Raw genomic sequence first — 12,019 nt, forward strand, 5'->3', positions numbered from 1 at the left:
AAATTCCTATTGACCCTGCAGCTCAACCATGGACCTTAAATGGATTGATGTCAGCCTGTGATCCACTTGGTATTTGTCCGTCTGCCTTCCCTAGAGCTCAGTGGCCCTTCCTTGGAAGAAGCAAGTACAAAAACCCTGCGGAGGTATGTTGCATGTCAGACTGCAAGTCAGGGCAGTGAGTAAAAGCGTTTCATAGAATAGGATTCTTTAACAGTTTTCTGTACTCTAGTAAAGCTTTTCCACTCCCTGATGCGCCATCGTCTGTGCTGCACCGTCACCTATCCGCGTTTGACTTCAGACCTTCACCAGTGATTTCCAAAGACACTGTCATTCCAGTGCTGTTGGGTGTGTGGACCCGTTAGTGGCCTGGCAGACCTGCTGTGGCCCAAGGCCTACCAGTTCTAGTTGGCCATGTCTCAATGTATGATAAGCCATGTAGTCTTCCTGTAAATTTGTAGAAGGTAAATAACAAGGATTAAAGGCAATGTTGGGAGGTAAAGTGGGAGACACGGGAAAAAGTGACAGTTCTCTGGTTTACCACAAACCAAAGGTTATTGACCTCTTTTCCTTCAATAATCTAAAAATGGCTGCAAGAAATGAATAATAAATGTATCTTCAAAGAAAAAATTAAGCCAGTACCCATTCTCTTCTTTTTTCAGAACTGGCATTTCCTCCAATACTAATTAGTGGTAATTAGAGAAGAAACATGATCTTGCAAGAGAAACCCCATTTATTCAGAATTATTGCTATAGTTTCCAATTTTGTTCCTTTGCCCCGTTCCGTTTGTACTCATCCTTGGCAGAGTAAAATAGCTGTGTAAAAGATGTCGACGGTGTTTGTACGATAACTCTGAGCCTTCTGCCACCGCAATGTCTGGAGCCCTTTGTCCAAAGGAACGTTTCCATGCGGAAAGCAGGGCAGCACACTTGGCAGGCGCAGAGGCTGCTTGGCACATTCAGGTGAACTCTTACAGACAGGGTGACCTGACAAATATGTGTATTGTCGCTAATGCAGTAAGTTCAGTGGTTTTAATCCCTACCTTTGTCAGGATTTTGACAAACCATTTGTTTGAAGGACTTTTGGGATGCACAGGTGACTCTGGTTCACATAGTGATTTTAAAGCTGGGTTGCTTGTGTTTGCTTTTTAATGCTAAGGAGAAGGCGTGCAGAGAGGCTAAGAAGGACCCTTTGCACACATTGGAGCCTCCGCTTTGAAGCAGGAATACATTCTGACATTTAACTGGGCGTTTGTTCAGGGATATATCCTTTAAATTTAAACTTTATTTAGTAGCAAAAGAGTGAAAGCATCTAAGTTAACCGCATTTCTGACTTTTCCCTCTCGACAGATGGGAAACTATTAATATAGCTTACTTCTAATTCTCGTGATTGTCACAAACAGTGCTTTCCTCCTGCACAACAGTTTTGATCTGAAGAGAACAGTCTGTGTCAGCATGGGAAACAGAATTGCCATCCTACATCCAGCTCTCCTGATCGTAGTCTCTGGGGATTATATGCTCCAAAACACAAAAGCTTCTAGTAGCTACTCATAATTTCCAACACATGAAAATGAAATTAGACTTGATTGAATGTCTGAATTAAAATACTTTGTTCTGCTTAGGGATCTTGATTAATCTTTTCAAAACTATTGTTCCAGTCTTCAGGTTTTCGCTAAATTAGCAATATTTCCTTTTCAAATTGCTGCCAAGAGGTGGGCCCTAGATCTGCACCAAGCAACATCAGCTCCAATGGGAACAGAAGCTTGCTCGCATAGAATTCACAACTTTGATGACAAAGATTTAACCTTCTGATGGTGTACATGTCAGATAAAGTAAATTGCCTTCAGGGAAGCTGCAGGACTAGAATTTCTTATTGTATACTCGAAACTTTGAATTCACAAATATGAAAAAAAAAAAAACCAGAAAGAAAAACTCCAAGAAGCACAGAAAAGGAGAGAAGGAAGTGGGTCTTTTGTCTGTTCCTTCATGCCTTTTTTCTAATTTGAAGGTAAAACAATAGCATTATTGTGATAAATTCTTAATGGCAAAAAAAGGAAGAAAATCTGTCAGTCTGCAATGAAAAATAAGCAATCTCAGCTTTGCAATTGAAAGATAATTTAATTTTTTCCATAAATACAATTTTAGGAAGATTTATTTGCAGTTCCCTTTGAGACTGATTGGAGTTTCAAGGGCTAAGCACCTCAGAAATCAGAATTTAAAAGCTTTTTAATAGCCAGCATCTTTCAGAATAGGGAATGCTGAGAGCCTGCAAAGCTGGAGAGAGCTGTCTGTGCTGTGTGTCAGTTTGCAAAGACATTTTGCAAGGCTCGGAACAGACATGAAAGCCACGGGGGAGGAAACATCCCTACCGATTCAGCAGTGCTGCTCTTTGTTCTGCCTCTGATTTATGTGTGCAGCTTGGTGGTGTTCTAGCCACTGCGCAGCTGCAGTTTATCTTTTTTGATGGCCACAACAGGGCCTGTGGTTGTAGCAGCTGACCAGATGAGGTTCTTTAACAGCGAGTAGTCCTTTCTGATGCCCTTGGCCACGTGCCCCTGACTCCTACTGCTGCTTTTTCCAGATACCTCTCAAGCTCCAAGGCAGTTGCTACCCACTGTTCTCCTCCCAGTTTCTGCTGTCTGTCACTGGGCTCCGGCTGTCTCATGTCATCCAGCACGGGGAGATTTGTTGCTCTTTGCTACCCATAACTACCCCATCATTGCTATCTTAATCTGCTTCTTCCATCTGCTACTTCTGTTCTTCAAAAGCCCTCTTCCCACTCTACACCTTCCAAATGATACTCCTTGCTATCACTGTTGTTTGAAATAGAGGTATGCACGGTCCCAGTCTGCACTTGTCAGCAAACTCTAGCTTGGTTATTCTTCTTTTTATTTTCTTGTTCCTGAAGTGGGTATTGTGCAGGTGGAGATTTGAGAGTGACCTGAGCAAGTCTGTCTTGGAGGCTTTTCCATGTCCTGCATTCATCTGTTATTCCAGCCTTACACGTGCTTTGCACACAGAATGACAATCCACCAAGTTGCTTGCTGAGTCACTCAGGCACACCCACATACAGGCAAAAATCCTTTAGGGAGTATCAAAAACTTACAGATTTTTTTGAGACAAGATGTATAAAGTGTGATCTTTAATGGAAACAGCTGGTATGTTACTCACTCTAGCTGCTGGCTTAACTGTAACAGGTTCTTTCTCCAATGAACGCCTCTCTTTATCCTCATGAAATTTTTGCTTAGTCTTCTTCCATAGCCTTATGAATATTTTAAACTGTCTTCTGCCAGCATTACTCCTCTTACATATTATTTCCCCTAAGATCAGTTCTCAATTTGTGCTACTCATTTGGTAAACGTCTTGCTCAGAACAATCATGCACTCTATAATTCAGGTAAGCATTTGAAGAGGTATAAACTTTGAACGTGTGCATAAGTATCCTGTGATTCAAGATACAGTAAAGTAAGGGAACAACGATCTGTCCTGTGCCCACATGTAGATTTTTTTCTCAATCTTCTCTCTCTCCTCTATTTTAAATGTATTTTGTGCTGGGACATAAGAGCAGAATAGCGTGGGGCAGACTGCGGTGTGAATTTGTAACAGCTACTCCCTGGTAAATGTTAATGCATGAGACTACACAGTAAAATGGAATTTAGGCATTGTGTGCCACTGGCTGTACATGTATTCCACTGAGGCAAAGATGTTGTATGCTGTTTTTCTCATCGGATAGAATTCCCTCTCACTCAATGTTAGACTCAATTCTCATTGCTTATTAACAGTAGCAGTCTGTAATATTGTCTTATTAGGCCATCGTTCATTGGAGGATCTCGGAAGTTAAGTTATACTCTATAGCACCCAAGAGAGGTAGTTAAGAAGTACATTCTCCCAGGAATCTCTTCAACCATTGTGGAAATGTCTTCTCTAACAGAAAGTGGCAAAGTGTACAAAAAAACCGCACAGCAGTATGCATAAAGGTTTCCAACGCTATGAAGAGGAAAAGTTTATATGGAATTGAAGCTGATATTATCAGTCTCATTTTTTCCAAATGAATCCTGGTGAATTTTTATGCATTCCTTTAAAGGCAATCAATTCCATCATGTTGTCATCAAACTAGTATTTTTCATACAGAGGAAAATTTGCACAGTGATTTTCTTTGAAAATTAAAATCAGTGAAAAATTGGCGAAGCCATTATTTCAAATGAATTTCAAGACGGCGCATTATACATTCATTGCACACTTTCATATTTAAACTCATTGCTAGATGCGAAAGCACTTGGTTTCACTTAATGTATAGGGAGAAAAGGAGCTTACTTGCTTTTGCTGAACCTACCTAGCAACTGCAGCATTCATATGTTTTTTTTAAAGAGGGTGAAAGATAGAGGGGGCCTTCAGGCCAGTTGTAAAGGCATTTTGTGCTCGGTGTACTTTTAATGAAAACATCTGTCAATACGTCTCAACTTGTCACTATTTGTGGACATCTGATTAACTGTTTTTGGGTTTTGATTAGTCTGTTGCCTGTTGTTTTGGATTATACATATCAATTCCTTATAATTCAGAAATAACTGCTTAGCCCAGAATTTTTAGTTATTAAAATTAACATTTGGTTAGTATTTTCTTATTCCTTACTTCAGTCCCTAATATAGAAATATAGCTAAAGGATTAGCACTAGCATTTTAAAACAGGTTTATGTTGTGAGATTTTTTTTTTCAATCAGTGATTTCTAGTCTTTATGTCAGGTGTTAAGTCTAAGAGACAGGCAGAAGGTTTTGTTGCTCTGGTTTGGTGTCTGGAGAAATACAGTGTGCTCCCACTGCTGGCTCGAGGCATTTCTTACCACTGTGAGTGGCAGAGAATTAACACTTCAATTTATATACTGTGTGTAGACAGCAGGCAGATAAGGGGTCTGATCTAGAGGGTCTGTTCTCTAATGGTTGATCAGTCAGTAAAAACCCTCAGGCTCTGATGATTTTGAGTTAATTTATGACAGGGATACCTAGGGAAGGCAGCTTGGTGAAATTAGAAGAAGAAAAAAAATTCCTGCGACATTTTGGAGGAGAAACAGGATATGGAGCCATGATCTTAGTAGAGTTGTTTGGAAGGAACAACAAAACTTATTTATAAAGACATGATAATAACAGCTGAGTTACCAACCAGCCTTAAGCAGGTCTGATGAAGAGCTGGCAAAGCACTTGAACTACAGAGTGGGAGGTAATTGGGAGCACAGGAAGAGATGAGGTAATAAGGGGAGGGCAAGTCTTTTTGTCTGTCTGTTCCATCATCGTTCAGAATCTGGGCTGTTTCTTGTCCTGTCCTCGTGCTGTCTTCTGGATATAGGGTGGAAAAGATTGCTTGGATTTACTGTAAGAATTCCAAATTCTTTCTTCCTTCTGCAAAGAGTGCCTTTCATAAGGCGTTTTTGGCGTTAGAATGAACTGAATTTTGGGCTTTGTTTTTTTAATTCCAATTGAAGGGAAACAGAAAATCAATATTTTTCGTATGATAGTGTTCTGCAATATGCTGAAGTGGCTATTTGAAGTACTGTATATTTTAGCAGGACTGTCTTTCATTTTAGTTCAGGATAAAAATAGGATACAGTCCTTTAAATGCATTGTGTGACAGACATTTAAACAGCTACTGCATTATTTGTTGAACAGCAAGTGAAAGAGTAACTGAGTTTTTGAAGGTATTGCAGAAATAAAAGATATTAAAAACGTATTTAAAAAGCTGTATTTTTGTACTTCTGATACACTAATATTTTGACATTTGATGTTGTGCTCCCTAAGCACATCATTAAGTTTTCCTGAGTAAACCAGTGATGAAATTCTGTGGACAGAACTCAAGGTTACAAGATTCTTTTTAAGCTAATGAACCAATGCTCCTTTCAAATATTTTGGGGAGTATTTTTCATGTTGTGTATGGACATATGTCTGAGTTTACTCAGATCCTGTAGACCTGAAATATTCGTGTCATGCAGAAACTTGTCTGAATATAAATGTCATCAAAATCTGGTGCATTCAAGTCACAGCTGCTCAGCTGATTGTTATTTCTGTAAAGAACTACGTCAAAACTCAGGTCTAAGCATGCCTAATCTTAGTTTAGACCCAGATCTAAATTTCACAGCAGAGACTGATCTGTCCTATTCTTCGTGTATCCTACCCTTAGTTGATCAATTTCAAATATGCAAGAAAAATGGATGATATTTTAAAGTAAATATTAATCACATGTCTGTAATAGTACACAGTGCTGTTGATTTTGAGAGCCTTTCTTTAAATTTAGAATTAAAAAATCCAATTTTAAAGCTCTGTCCTGTAATCAGATTGCTTCTCTGCCTCAGCTGTGTTTGAATAATCAACCTGTTGTATTCAGTTCTTGAAGTTATAATTCATGGCTTTCAAAAGTAGTTCTTCCTCAAAAATTATGTAAATCCCTGTACATACATGCAGTAAATCCAAATCCACTGGGATTGTTACATTTATTTTTCAAATGTCTTCTCTTCATTCTTTACAGAATGAGAAATATTTCTGTTTTCTAGCGTGCCAGGATAATCTGGCTTTTATGCCCTCTAAGAGGGAACTTACTTCCAACATGTGAACCTCTCTCTGGTCATGTAAACAAGAAGAGGTGCGATGCTCACCTCAAGTTACCAAAACATGAACGATAAGACATTTTTAGAGTTATTTTTCCTATGACATATAGTTTTTATAGTTGCTACCTGCACACATGTGTGGAGATGCTGGCCAGTGAAGCAGAGCGGAGGTGGGATGCATTTGCATGTAACAGATCTTACTGTTCTCTTTCCACAGCTGTGTTTCTTTAGGTTTTAATCTAGTCCCTGTAAGCAGTCCCAAGCAGCCAATAATTAAAGCTCTGTAAAAAATATTTCCATTTCCCCTAATCTTGCATATGTTAGCTTAGTGGGTTGCTTGCTCTTGGTGTGTTTTTAGAGCTACACCTCAAAAGAATGGCGATTGATTCATGGGTAACAAAGTGACTTGTGGAAAAAAGTGGCAACAGAAACATCATTTTCTCTGTTTCCCCATAATTAAAATCTAGAGCCCAGTTTCAGTTTGGGGCAGTAGGAACTGAAATGTCGTGGTGGTCATAGCAGCTGTAACCTCATCTGCTCCATCCCCACTTCAAGGCTGCACTCCCTGCCAGTATGGCTGCCCTGCTCTGCTCCTGCTGTTTGTTCAGATCTCCTTGTTTAAAGCTTCACCTGAGTTCTTGAGCAGCTTCTCTGTGCTCCTGCAGGACCTTGAGGTCTGATTGCTTCTGCTCCCCTCTAGCTTTTTCTCTGTTCTTTGCCTCTTGCCTTCTTATATGCCTGGACATTGCGCGTTAACACTGGAGTGAAATCACCATTATTTGCCTGGAGAACATGTGGCAGTGCAGCTTGCTGCTCGTCAGCACCAGGGCAACTATGCAGGACTCACTCATGGAAAATAGAAGCAAGCTGCTATTTTTCCTTTGCTGAAGGTTAAATGAGCAGGTGTCCTGGAAAAATTCTTGGGCCAGTTCTGAATTTCACAATGACGTATAAAAGCCTTCACCGTATAGGAAATGCAGCTCCTTGACCTTCTGTTGATGTAACGCACTGCAGAATCCTGACAGAGGTATGAAAAGGAATAGTAGTGTTCTCTTATGAAGCAGGCTATGAAGAAAGGCTACAGAAGTTTATTCTAGCTATACAGCGGAGTCTGGATTTGAATTAAACAGTGACAAGCTGCATATATTTCTTAAACTCATGACAGTTATTTAACAACACTTGTGCTTTGGCTGGATAGATCGTGGAAATCAATGCTCTGTCACAAAGGTAGTCCACCATTAGCATTGAATAGCTGCTTTACTAAGCACATCTTTGCTACTCCTAAGATAACAGAAGTAGCTGCTTACGCTCCATTATACAGTTATCAGGTAATAATCCTTTTATAGACCGTAATCTAGCTTTAGGCCTTTCCCCATCCATAGCTATGCCTCTAATGGAGTTCACTTAGGAAGTGAATTATGCAGTTGTCAGTAACAAAACTGACAGACTCATTTTTCTCATTCTCAAGCAGCTAGCCGTGCAAACAGCCATGGTATCTGACAGAATCTTGCTGCTTGTTTGTCAGCTCGGGCTTTTTTCTTCATTGTCTCTCCAAAATACCTTGTATCTCTGACATAATTTACATGTTTCTGTGGCTTCCTGAAAGGCAGGAGAGTCCGTAAAGATGCTGTCAATGTGATGTCAACATCACAAAGTGATCTAGTTATTGTATTAGTCCACAGTTTGTTTAAAAAGGAACCTTCTTTACCTAAAGCAGTCTACCCACAATCTACAGAACTTGGAGCTACTCTTCTGGTTCAGTTCCATTCAGAGAAATGCTGTAAGCAAAGCATAGGAAGACAAGTATTCCTCCCTGGGAAGCCAGTGTTGAACCTGGAAATGGAGATGGAAAATACGATTTTGTCAGTGACTCAGGTTGCGGTGATGTGGATGCAAAAGGCAGTTCGAGTCTCAGGGAGCAGATAGGTACAATGGAGGGACAATGTCTTGGAGGAACAATGTGGAAAGAGCTAGCGTGTTTTAGACATGGCTCTGAATCAAGGGAAATGCTTGGTTAATTGTGTGATTGATACAGAGGACAGTGACACGTTCACAGGGATGCTAATGGCTGGAGAGACTTGCCATGCCCTTCTCTTGCCTTGCGAAGAGGGCTGAGGTAACTGAACCTATAGGGCAGCACAGGCTAGCAGCGATTCCCTTGTTTAGTCTACCTCTGGATGGATGGGGAGCTGCAGCCCACTGGGGGGGGGTCCAAACAGTGCCATTAAAAGAAAATGTGGGGGGCTGGGGGGGTGGGGGTGTTAATTTAAAAAAAGAAAAAGGACAGACATAAGTCATCTTTCAGATCCAGATACCCCAACACATCATCAACAGCACAGCCCAGAACCGATGAAGATCCCACAGTGAAGAAAACCTTTAGGTGATGATTCAGGCGGTGACAGGCTGAGAGTGAGGCATGATGTGATACACAGAGTGAGAGGAAGAAGAGATGATCCTCTTTCCATCTCTCTGAACAAAGCTGCACTCCTACAGATGTGTTTAGCTGTCACTATGAAAGGCATTGGTGTTCTTCAGGGTGGATGGATCTTTTGATTTACCAGTATTGTCGTTTCAGATTGGTACTGCCAGGGTGAGATCACTTATGTGCCTCAGATGAAAGCTTACAAATGAAGCCCAGTAGATGTAGGAGCAGGCACACATTTCCTAGAAGATACTGATATAATAAGAAGCAAGCCAATCTCTGGTATCTTCAAACTCTTGAGTGCTTGCTGTTGCTGCCTCATATCCCAGTAAAGCTGAGGGGGGAGGATGAGATGTGCTGTAAGTGGCCGTGCATCACTGACACGGAGATGACTGTATTGTGTCTGGATGGGGGAGCAGCTCAGACATCTGCCATGGAGCATTTTATCCATTGAGACCAAGTGGAGTGTTTGACCCTCCTGCTGACAAAAGAGGAACTGTTCTCTGGGTGAGAGCTTCCTACTTGTGGTACAGGCCTAAGTTCTGCTCTGTTCAGCAAAAAATCACCTTTCAGGCTGCATTACCTTCCAGCAGGTGCTTGTATTTTTTGCTTGTATTGCACAAGCATAAAACCAATCTGGATTTTGATAGTTCATTGCTTTTGTGAATGGTGCCATAATACCATGAAATAAAGCTGTTTTCACCAGTGCTTTAGCTTCTCTGATATTAGTTTCACAATATTTCATTCTTGAGTTAGTGTTTCCACAGAGTTATGGGCTAACACAATCTTCTGTTTATCTAATCTCCTGATCAGTTGTAAGTACGACTGGCACTCCTAACCCTTGCCAGGATCATAATAACCTTTGTTTCTCAGAATGCTTTTAATGTCTAAAATGAGAAATCTCAGTCTCTGAAGAGTTTTAGAAATATTTTTTTTCTTACAAACTTCTAGAAACAACACAGCAAAAAGGGCTGGTATTTCTATGTATGGTGTGTCTTTGAGTGCCAATGGCAGTTTAGCTGACTAACTATGAGTAGTAGTTAATCACGCCAATATTCTTGTCGTAATATGAGCTGCTTTTTCCTTTTTAATTCCAAGTGGCTTTCCTGGGCAAGATACACTTACAAATAGAAAAATCCCAGAAATTACAAAGGATAACTGCTCCAGACACGGAGCTCTTTCAGATTTGCTTATTTCTATGATTCTAATAATAATAATAGTAGTTATGATGCCCTTGTAACTGAAGTACATTATTTCTTAAATAAAGCTCAGTTTATGTAAAATATTTCTTCAGAATCAGTGCATGAAAGTACTGCTGCTAATGAGTCAGAGAATAACTAGTAAATTATTGCAGTTCATTTTACTTGAACAATTCCTCAGCTCAGAATCAGCATACGTTTCTTTTAGATAAATGAGATGACCGTAATATAACTAAAATCAGAATTTAGTCGTGCACAAATGTGGAAAAGTGGAAGTTTGTTACCTAGAGTATTACTTGCTTTTATTTCGTGCCACTGAACTGTGCAGGCATCCAAGAGCACTTATGTGATCATTCAGCACGTGAGCAGTACTGAATACCAGTGACTGGGCAGAATCAGAGAGAAGTACGACCTTCAGCGATACCGAAAATTTGCATAAACCAATAGTTTGTACAAGATTTTTGTTACAGAACCCTAGCAAACTGCAAATCTAGATATGTTTTTATTATGTAACGATCAACATTAAAAATTCCATTATGAGATCTAATAGTGTTGTGGTGGATGAGGCATGATCAGAATATGCTGTCTTTATTGTCTGTATTAATGTCATCTTCCCATTTGCTGCTAATACTAAAACCTTTTATTAGATTAGGCAGATTTGACTTGGAAGATGTACATACACTTTGATATCTATGACAGTGTTGAAGGTGCTTTTTCCTCCTTAATTTTAAAATGTGTTTTCCCCCAGTAAATTCCCTGTGGTATATACATTATTGTTTAAAATATGTAGTTGTTTTTCTCCTTTTAGGCAAAATTGCTAGGCAGTTGCTTTTTATTTTCGTTTTCTTTTGGATAAAACTTTAATCTGCATCTGCTAGAGGCACCTGAAGCTCCAAAGTGGGATCACTGGTGGAGAATTCTTTTGGAATTATTTTTTTTCACAATAAAATTAAAGTTTGGGGATTTTATATAAGAGGCAAGGTACTCTACTGCCATACATCATCTTCTTGTTGCTTTATATAAACATATGAAAATAACATTCCTTTAACTTTGTTTTTTGTGTATGTAGACTTTCAGGACACACCAAAAGTCAACATCATTTTTTAACTCAGTTTTCCAGTGAGAAGTACTGCATCGTTCTTATTTTGAGGAGTCTAGTATCTAACACTATTCACCAGCAGATGAACCTCAGACTTATATCAGTTAAAGACAAAAACAGATAGCTCAAATCTTTGCTCTTGGGGCAGAAAACATTGGAAAAGCCAGCTGCTCCTCTTTGCCCTTCACAAGAGAAGTCTGGAGAGGTTTGCATCTTTTTCCTTCTCTAGTTCACCTGTGTGAAGCCTTTGTGGGAAACAATGCTCAGTGAAGAGCAGCAGATCGGGGACAATAACAAAGCACAAGGAAACAGTATCACCTTAACATACTATTGGCAAACTCAAATTTATGAGAACTCCATTGAAGAATAACTGAATTTGAACAGAAAGAGAGAGCTGGTGGTAGAAGACTAACATAAACACAGTTACACCACTATTCCAGAGGTACGTGGCCTCTGTTTGCAGGAGAAATGTGCTGTCTGGAGATCTCTCTGCACCTAAATATCCACAGCAGTGACTGCTAAAATGTCACCTTCTTTCTGCAGAGCACCAAAAGATTGTCCTTTCTTATCGGACTCTAATTTGGCACCAGCAATGCACACACACTTCTAGGCTTGATTATTGCAATTCATTATAGCTAGGAATGAAGCCATTTGCTTTGTGACAGCTCCAGTTCTGCAGAGCTGCCAGCTCCCTGCTAGCCACTTTCTGCCCTGG

The 12,019-nt window shown here is 39.9% G+C and overlaps 1 protein-coding gene across 2 annotated transcripts in view; it reads left to right on the forward strand.

The window, feature by feature from the left end:
* The first annotated feature begins 5,141 nt into the window (after positions 1 to 5,141).
* Positions 5,142 to 12,019, forward strand: part of SLC39A10 (solute carrier family 39 member 10) — a 122,135-nt gene continuing 115,257 nt past the window's right edge. The window contains exon 1 of one of the 2 annotated variants that reach the window (XM_075429742.1): positions 5,142 to 5,233. The gene's annotated coding sequence lies outside the window, so the exon portion shown is untranslated. Of the gene's footprint in view, positions 5,234 to 5,283; positions 5,359 to 12,019 lie in introns of those variants that run through there. The other variant, XM_075429741.1, reaches the window with a different exon arrangement.

This window comes from Opisthocomus hoazin, chromosome 9, assembly GCF_030867145.1.
Source record: "Opisthocomus hoazin isolate bOpiHoa1 chromosome 9, bOpiHoa1.hap1, whole genome shotgun sequence".
Lineage (NCBI taxonomy): Eukaryota > Metazoa > Chordata > Aves > Opisthocomiformes > Opisthocomidae > Opisthocomus > Opisthocomus hoazin.